Source organism: Passer domesticus, chromosome 1 (assembly GCF_036417665.1).
Source record: "Passer domesticus isolate bPasDom1 chromosome 1, bPasDom1.hap1, whole genome shotgun sequence".
Classification (NCBI taxonomy): domain Eukaryota; kingdom Metazoa; phylum Chordata; class Aves; order Passeriformes; family Passeridae; genus Passer; species Passer domesticus.
The window spans coordinates 93,190,145-93,198,989 of record NC_087474.1 but is presented as its reverse complement, the minus strand read 5'-3'; the positions used below and the strand labels follow the sequence as shown (position 1 = coordinate 93,198,989).

At 36.6% G+C, this 8,845-nt stretch overlaps 1 long non-coding RNA gene across 1 annotated transcript; it reads right to left on the bottom strand.

Moving 5' to 3' along the window:
• Nucleotides 1–1,903: 1,903 nt before the first annotated feature.
• On the bottom strand, nucleotides 1,904–6,545 carry LOC135288797 (uncharacterized). The gene is made up of 3 exons (XR_010351725.1): nucleotides 6,304–6,545; nucleotides 3,183–3,249; nucleotides 1,904–2,845 (listed from the first exon to the last, which is right to left on the bottom strand). It is a non-coding gene; the product is annotated as an uncharacterized LOC135288797 (long non-coding RNA).
• Between the last annotated feature and the right edge of the window lie 2,300 nt (nucleotides 6,546–8,845).

Genomic DNA, 8,845 nt, shown 5'->3' with positions numbered 1-8,845 from the left:
CTATTAAAGTGCTGGGCATTTATCTAGGGAAAAAAGTTGAAGCTAAATGGAAGAAGTAAAAAATGAGTGGGTCTTTTTTCATTGTTTAGCACATTTGCTGCATATTACTATTCTTTAGACCAACTTTTAATTTGGGAAGAACTGATCAATAAAGAGCTGACGCAATAAAGAGCCTCTACTTTTACAGACCTCTGTAGTTATTGACCAACACTTAAAAAGCATAACCTTACATGAAACAAGTACCTCCATTTCTCTGTAATCTTAATCTTTTAAAACTAATATCCTGCTCTATTAGCCAGGCCCTTTCATTTCTTCTGTGCTGGGATGGGAAGTTTCTCCCACCCTCCACTCTCCTCTGCTCTGCCAGGATGTTGTTTCTTATGTCTATGACCAGCATTACCTGTTCTGCGTTTCTGAAATACTGCTCTGCCTCAGAAAGCTCTCTGCTATATTTTGCCCCTCAGGTTTTTATCTTCCTCAGTGTTCAGTGTTCCCAAACACCCACTCTGTGCTGCACTTTGCCCAATCAACATTTCTTGAAGCTAGAGAAGACAATTACACCCACATTTCTTTTGGCAGTTTAGGCATCTTCTAGTATCTTATCTCTCATGCTACCCTTGATGAGTGCTGGCTTCCTTTCCCTTAATCAGTTCTCTCTATAATTATTTCTCTCCTTAATCAGTTGTCTGATTACTATTGACTCTCTACCAAGCATGATTTTTCCCATCATCTGACACTGACAGTCAGCCCCATGTTGCTCATACTAGAAGCTTCCACTCTCAATTCTTTTGACACCCACATACTGCTGCTAAAATTAGTATCAACCTGAGTATCTCATGCAAAAATGCAAGTATGGATTGGACAAGTGGTGGGAGTCTGCTGGAGCACTTCCACTAAGAACATTGACACCTGTACTCTTCTACTAAGAGACTGATTTTCAGAAACTCAGTGGAGAACTAAAGTAAAGAATACTTAAAACAAACAAAAAAGAGTTCCTTATCATTTCTGCTGGGAGATGCTCTGAAGGATTCTTCAACTGGGCAATCTGCAACTACATCCATTCTTCCCCAGTTCAATTAATAAGCACCTTAAAATGTGACTATAGCAAATACCTGCACAGTCTAATTCAAAAATGATGAGGTAGTCTGAGTCTGCAAAATCTAAATGCATTCTGCAACATTATTTAGTGGCAGAAAAAAACCCTCACATATTTTACTGAAATTGCTATGAATACTAATAAAATACCAACTAGATTAAGATTTTTCAGATCTGTTAATTTTAGATCCTTGACATGATTACACATGGATTTTCTTAAATTCCCTTCAGCTGTTATGTTTTCCTCTTTGATATGCAACTGGATACCAGGTTTTCAGGAAATAGATGCTTACCATTTTAAGATGGAAGCTTGTAAAATGTCTCATTTTGTTCAAAAATCATTGCTTGTTTCTGAGAATAGCATCTATCTGCAGTTTAAGTTACTTTAAGAGCATTTGCACTATGTTTGCTGAGTTGTTTCCATAGTGCTGATAATATGGTATGCCATGGCATGGCTCCTTCACCACCCACAGCCTGTTTTTCTTTTCCTGTTTGCACAGCAGGTTCTTACACCACTTTAATGGCTATTGATGTTTGAGACATGATACACCTTAACCCCTTATTTTCCAGGCTTCTTCAGGTGCTACATGGTTGGAAGTGGTAGTGATCTACTGGGTTCCACTGACAACCATTTCACTCTTCTCTCAGAATTCCCTCCATTAAAATCAAAACATTGTTTCTCTGAAAAAATTGACACTTTTTTTTGTTTGTTTGTTGTTGGGGTTTTTTTTGGTTCTTTTTTTGTTTTTTTGGGGTTTTTTTGGGTTTTTTTTTTTTTGGTTGGTTGGTTGGTTGGTTGGTTTTTTGGTTTTTTTTGTTTGTTTTTTTGTTTTGTTTTGGATACTTGTCCATGCTATGTGATTACTAACACCAGAAAAAGTGCAGTTTTTCACTCTCAGTTTTCACTCATGGTGAAGGAATGATTTTTAAGCATTAAGTTGGAAATATATGGAGCTCAGAGGTCTAAATTGAATCCAGGGATGAGGTGAATTCAAATATTTATATTCAGATATTTGGGCTGCTTTTTTTTCCTTCCCCTCTCCAGAGGGAGCATACTTATGCTTCTAAATCCATACTTCGGGATTCCAATAAAATTACACAAGTTTAGAGATAACAATTCACTTCTAGTAACAGATGGTCCTTTTGTGGTGAAGATCTTATAAATTCAGGCCATATGTATTAGAGATCAAACTCTGGACTTGCAAGTTTTTTCTAGAATAGAAAGGTAAAACTGCCTCCCAAGGCTCTTCTATGGATTAACAGCTAATGTTTACATAGACGTAAGAAAGGCTGAAAATATTAGTATTAACATAATACAGGAAATGAGCTACACTTTAAAAAAAAAATCATTAGTGGGAGCTGTGCATCAAGCACCCTTCACATTGCATTGAACACTGTAGCTCATTTAGTTCACTTGTCATTAACAAACCAGGAGAGTAGATACTGAAGTATTGCAGCACTCACTGATATAACTTGTCATAATGGAGTACTTTAAAAGGTGCTTAACTATTTTTAAACAATTTTTCATTTTTCTTTATTCAAGCAGCAGCCATCTGATCAAAGAAAAAACGCAAACCAAGAACAAAAGCAGGCAGAGAGTGAGGAGGTAAAGATCACTCAACATGGATCACTGGTTGTTCAAATTATTTCCAGGTTGTTTGGCAGACCTCCAGGGGTGCAATGCAACTTTGTACAGGTTACAGAGGGAAATCCATTTTTGTTTCTAACAGAGCAAATTCACAGCATGGTCCTAAAGCAAAAACAAGAAAAAACTTTTAAAATTATCTGATTGTTAATTTTCCAGATGATATTTCTTAGGCATACAATTTTTTTTTAAATTATTCTTTGCAAAAGAAAAATAAAATGGGGACACAGAACTGGAAAATCGATTTGGAATTAACTGGGCAGGTGGGTAACTCTAGTTTCCAATTAAATTCTCTGCTTTCTAATAGTATCATTTTATTCAGTTTGCATGGCAAAGTTTTGGAGCATGGGGGCTACAGGCATGTCTTCTAAGCTGTCAGGAGCTTCCCCTATGTTCAACTGAGTCAATGCCAGCTGGCTCCCGCCTCTGGCCGAGGACATACCTGTCACCAATGGGAGTAGCACCTCCAGGATAATGTATTCAAGACATCAAAAAAAATCCCCAAACTCCTGCAGAAAAAACAGCCAGAAAGGAGTGAGAATGTATGAGAGAGTCAGCCAGGCAGATGTCAGGGTTGGTGGAGAAATAGTGGGAAGAGGTGCTCCAGGAGTTGGAGCTGAGGTTGCATGCAGTCCAAGGTGAAGACCATGGTGAGGTCCACAGTGAAGCAGAGATCCCCCTGCAGCCAATTAAGGCACAACTTCATGCTAGTGAAGATAAATGCCTGAAGGCAGCTGTGACCCAATGGGAAGCCTGTGCTGGATCAGGAGCCTGGCAGGACCTGTGGACTGGTGCAGCAAGGAATCCATGCTGGGGCAAGTTTGCTGGTAGGATGTGTGACTGCAAGGGGCACTCACACTGAAACAGTCTGTTTCTAAAAGACTGAAGACCATTGAAGAGACCCATTCTGGAGCAGTTCTGGAAGAACTGCAACGTGTGGCAAAAATATACATTCATGTTCATGTGGGAGGGAGCCCATGCCAGACCAGATAAGAAATGAGAGGAATTCTCTTCCTGAGGAGGAAAAAGCAGCAGTGACAACATGTTGTGGACTTGCTATGGTGGAGGAGGAAGGTCAGAAAATGCAGAATGATACTGAGACCAGGAAGAAGGGAGCGGTACAGGGAAGGGGTTTAAAGATTTGGGTTCTATTTCCCATTACCCTAGTCTCGTTTGGTTGGCAATAAGTTAAACTAATTTTGCCCAGCAGAGTCTGTTTTGCATGTGACAGTACCTGGTGAGTGATTCTTCCCTGCCTTTATCTTGACTCAGGAGACTTTCCTTGTGTTTTCTTTCCCCTGCCCAGCTGAGGAGAAATGTGAGGGAGTGGCTTTGATGTGCACCTGGCATCCAGCCAGAGTCAACTCACCCCTATAATTTTCTTACGTTTTCCCATCCCATTGTTTTGTTTGCTTTTGTTTTGCTTTTGTCATTTATATAATGTTCTACCTGACATCTCCATATTTTATAACTTTTTCTCTCTTAGGAAAGAGGTTTGTAAGAGAAATAGTGAAATTAAAGCCTTAACTTGAAAATTTCTCCTTGTATTTTTTGTTTCTGCATTACTTAGCACAATATGGCTTTTTTCTGTGACCAAGGATATGAAATCCAGCATATGCAGTAACTTGAAGTAGAAAAGCAGCACATTGGCCATAGGAAAACCAAAAAACTAGTGAATGTATGTCTTTCACAAATTTGACTGCAACACAAGGAGACCAAGGCAATAATAAGCCAGAATAAATATAGAACAAATGAATGCACATTTTATTATTTACAGAATATTGTCAGGAAAGGAGGTGTATTTTTGCACTTCACTTTGAGAGTTCTTGCTTCATATTTAGTGTCTGATCTTTGAGTACCAACTTATAAAGCTTTGGAATGTACTAATAGAACCAGAATCTTATTAGCTGAAGAGTTTCTCTGGCCCTGTAGTCCATCACTGAATTAAAAATAGCTGAAGTCCACTGAGGTTGAACTTTCCATGACTGATAGGGCTCTTTCAGCATTTGGAAGTTACTTCTCTTGTCCATTACTGATAGGTGAAATTTGGAGAGTGTGTTTGAAGGTGTTTTTGCCATCTTAAGATAGTTATTAAGCATATTGCATTTTGTTGTTACATTTTTTAAATCAGAGGCAGGCTGTGACAGCAGTGGATGTTCTGGCTGTCACTAAAGTAAATTATCCAAAAGTCAAAGAGTAATGTTATTATGCATAGTAGCTGGTTAAAACCTTTGTAATTGTGAAAAGAATTTTATCCTTATCCTTTATTTGTAACTTTTGTTACAAATTGATGGCCAAATCCTCCTTATACTTTCATCCTGCAAGGAGAAATAAATTAATAGTATTTTCAAGTAAATATTTCCAAACATAAGGTCAAAGAAATACAAGAAAGTAGTGTTTTCCACTTCTCTGAAAGCAGCATCTTATATAATGGCTCTCTCAGTTTGAGTATTATGAATTTGGTTTATCTGGCAGGTGCACGAAGGTGGCCAGGAATTTCTTTTCACAATACCTTTGTGTGCAAGAGAGATTTAACTGCAGATTGAGTCCTACAACCCTAACATACAAAAGTCTTCAAATACAGCAAAGCACCTGAGTACTTTTTAAAGAACCAGCTTAAAATACATTTTAAAATACATTCTTAATACGCCAGTGTACTTTAACTGTGAGCTTGATATTTAGCACATATAAATAGAGCATTGCTGAAATTATATGCTTGAAAATATGTCATTTGCTCTTTCCCAGGAAAAGGAAATCAAGACAAAGAAAATTTTTGACACAAAAGGAAAATAATGGAATCCTGTCAGAAGAAAGATGGGCAAGCATTGGGATCTGTGCATTACCAAAATAAACTGACAAACACAATAATCAGTGTATACTTCTAAAGGTCAGTTTCTCAGCTTCTTTGCAGAAACTCTGAATATCAGAAGGGTTACTTAAATAGCTTTCTTTTACTCACTAAATCTATCATAGAAATGAAACATACAGAGTACACCTAATGAGTTTAACCTTCTGCTTTTTGATATTGAAAATTACCTTTAAAGATTTTTGAAGATTATCATGTAACATTATTGTATCTTAATGCTGACTTGTTTTGAACATTTACTGCTCACTGACAACTGCAATCATTTTATGACAAAGGAGAAGCTGATTAATTAATAGTCTATAATAGTTTTATCTTATGTCAAGTGTGGTATTTACAGGGGAAACATCTCATTAAATATATTTCGCTTGCAGATGATTTGCTCTCTTAGTCCACAAAAGCAGGCTTCTCAAAGCTAAAGAGATTTTCAGGTGGCTTACACATTATCTGGTAGCACATTTTTGTCCACTTATGAGTTTTATTTAGGTTGTTTGTAGCTAGGCTTTTGATTCCCTTTGGTAACAAATCAAAACGTCTGGAAACTGGATGATCATGCAGTAGTGACAAACACCGAGGAATCAGTATTATTCATACTGATTCATCTCCCTAATTTCATTTATCATAGGAAAAAACTCCTCCTGTCTTTCACTTCTGGCCTACTGATTGCCTCTTTCAACCTCCAGGCTAGATCCAGCCCTACCTCACTGCATGGGAGTCAATTCTCTGAGTGCAGATCTCTTCCTCCCATGTTGCCTTTTGCCAAGTGTGTTCTTCTTTTTCCTGGCCACTCTTCACAGCACGCATGACCCCAAGGGAAACCCTCATAGTGGTGTCCCATGGAGGGGTGTGTGTTGCCACAGGATGTGCATCATATCACAAAATCAGGGCAAACTGGATACTCCCATCTTGTTTAGGCTGCCCCTTGTGTGAGGACATGAGGCTTGACTCCATTTTCATCAGAAGGCTGATTTATTATGTTATACATTATATTAAAATACTACATTACAACTATACTAAAAGAACAGAGAGAAGAAGATCAGAAGGCTACCAAGACAAGAATAGAATAGAAATCAATAACAAAATCCTGTGACTGCTCACAGCCTTGCACAGGTGGCTGTGATTGGTCACTGATTGAAAACAATCCACATGGACCAATGGAAGATGCACCTGTGGCCTTCCACAGCAGCAGACAGTTATTGTTTACATTTCTTTCCTGAGGCTCTCAGCTCCTCAGGACAGGAAAAATCCTAGCAGAGGATTTTTCACTAAAATATCATGGCTACACTCCCAGATTATCTCTTCCCAGACCTGCCACCCATATCTTTGCTATGAAGGGAGTGGTTTTCTGTTCCTTTTGGGTAATGTGTCTTATTTAAGACTCTTTATTCTAAACCTCTCACACTTAACCATGCAGCATGATGTGAATAGTGAGTGGCAATAAATGTAAGTCTCTGAATTGTCTGTCTAAGCATTGCAGAGAAAAGAGCAGTGCATTGCACTGCATGAGAGTAAGAATCTAAGCTATGGATAACAAGAGAACTGAATTTTAATTTATATGTAAAACAAAGATTGCAGTTATTAAAAAAAAAGTCAAACAGCTTTGGAAGAAAAATGGATATTCACTTTTTTCCTTCTTATGCATTAGCATGGGTACTACTATATTTGAATAATAAAAGTAGCTGGAGCATAAAATTAATAATTTTCCACTGACCTCCGTATTCATTTAAAATTATTTTTCCTTGCAGACAGGTAAGGCTTTGTGTCAATTCTCATTTTCCTTAAACTCTTGACAGTTAATCTAATCCAACAAAATAGAAAGCGAACAGGAGTGTTTTAACAGGCTGGTAAGTCTCAAATTCCCTGTTAAGCAAAAGTTCAGGACTCAGGACTCATGTGGACGCTGTATATGCACATAAGTGCAAATTTTCATTACATGACTCTCACAGAGAAAATAAATTATTAAAAAACAGTAATATAAAATGCGAATATTAAGTCAATTTTCAGACATCCTCATGTATACCATAAATCATATATCTTTCTGGGTTGTAAAACTTTCTGATAAATGATCAGAAACTGATTATATTTCATTCAGATAGCCATAATCTAAATAATTTATTGAAAAACCTCAATACTTTTCCACTTAATTTTTACATCCATCTTAGAAAAAACACACGTGTGACTTCATATTACATCCAGAAATATTTTTTCATCCAGTGCTCAAATGTCCTCATTTTTCCTAAGCAGACTAGAAATTCTTTAACTAAATGACATCTTCACTGCCATATCAATTCAGTGACTCCTTATTTCCAAATGTTTCTATCCAATATATACAATGAAAGCCAGGTCCAAACAAACGACAATGTATTTTAACTTTATTAATAACATATACATATATTTTTTAAATATCTCTATTTGGTTGATTAAACATAGTTTTCCACAGATCAAGGTGGAAAAAGGGAGGAATAGCAGAAGAAATATGTGTGACATAATAATTAAATAGCACTTTTTTGCCAATCACCTCTATTAGTTTCTTGATCTCTGGATTAGGGTTCTTTAAAGGTTAATGTGTAGCCTCTACAGTCATTATAAATACTTCAGATTAAAAAAGTAGAAAGAGGACCGAAATAAAAGGAGAAAGGATTCAAAAGGACAAAGATATCTAAGAAGATGATGGCACTTAGAGTAGCTTTATTGCAAACTAACATGAATACAGCTTAAAATGATAAATTATCAAGAGAAAACAAACCACTTTATTACATTCCATGGTTTTATTTCATTTAAAAAAAAAAATATACAAGTCGGTTTGGATAGGTACACTTTGCTAATCAATACGAAACTAAGGATTCTTAAATAAAGATCCAAATTTATCATGAATCAATTACTTCTGCCAGTAGAATCATAGGACTGCTAATGTTAGTTCAGTCAAGTCATACTAATTAAAATACAGACATTTAAAGAAGTCACTTAATCATCAAGGACTGTAAGCTCATTTCAAAACCACCTTACCCCAATGATAGTTGTAGATCAGGTTTATGACTTATCTAACCCTTACATTACAGTAAGCATCTGACACATATGTAATAATTCTGATGCTAACCTAATTTCTCTGGAATTGCCCAAGGTCTTAAACCATTTCCCTCAAAAATTCAAGAAGTAGTAAAATTCCTACCTTGCAAGGTAATTCAAAGATTACTTTTTTCTTTTTCCTTTATGAGATATCATTTTTCTTGATTATAAAATAT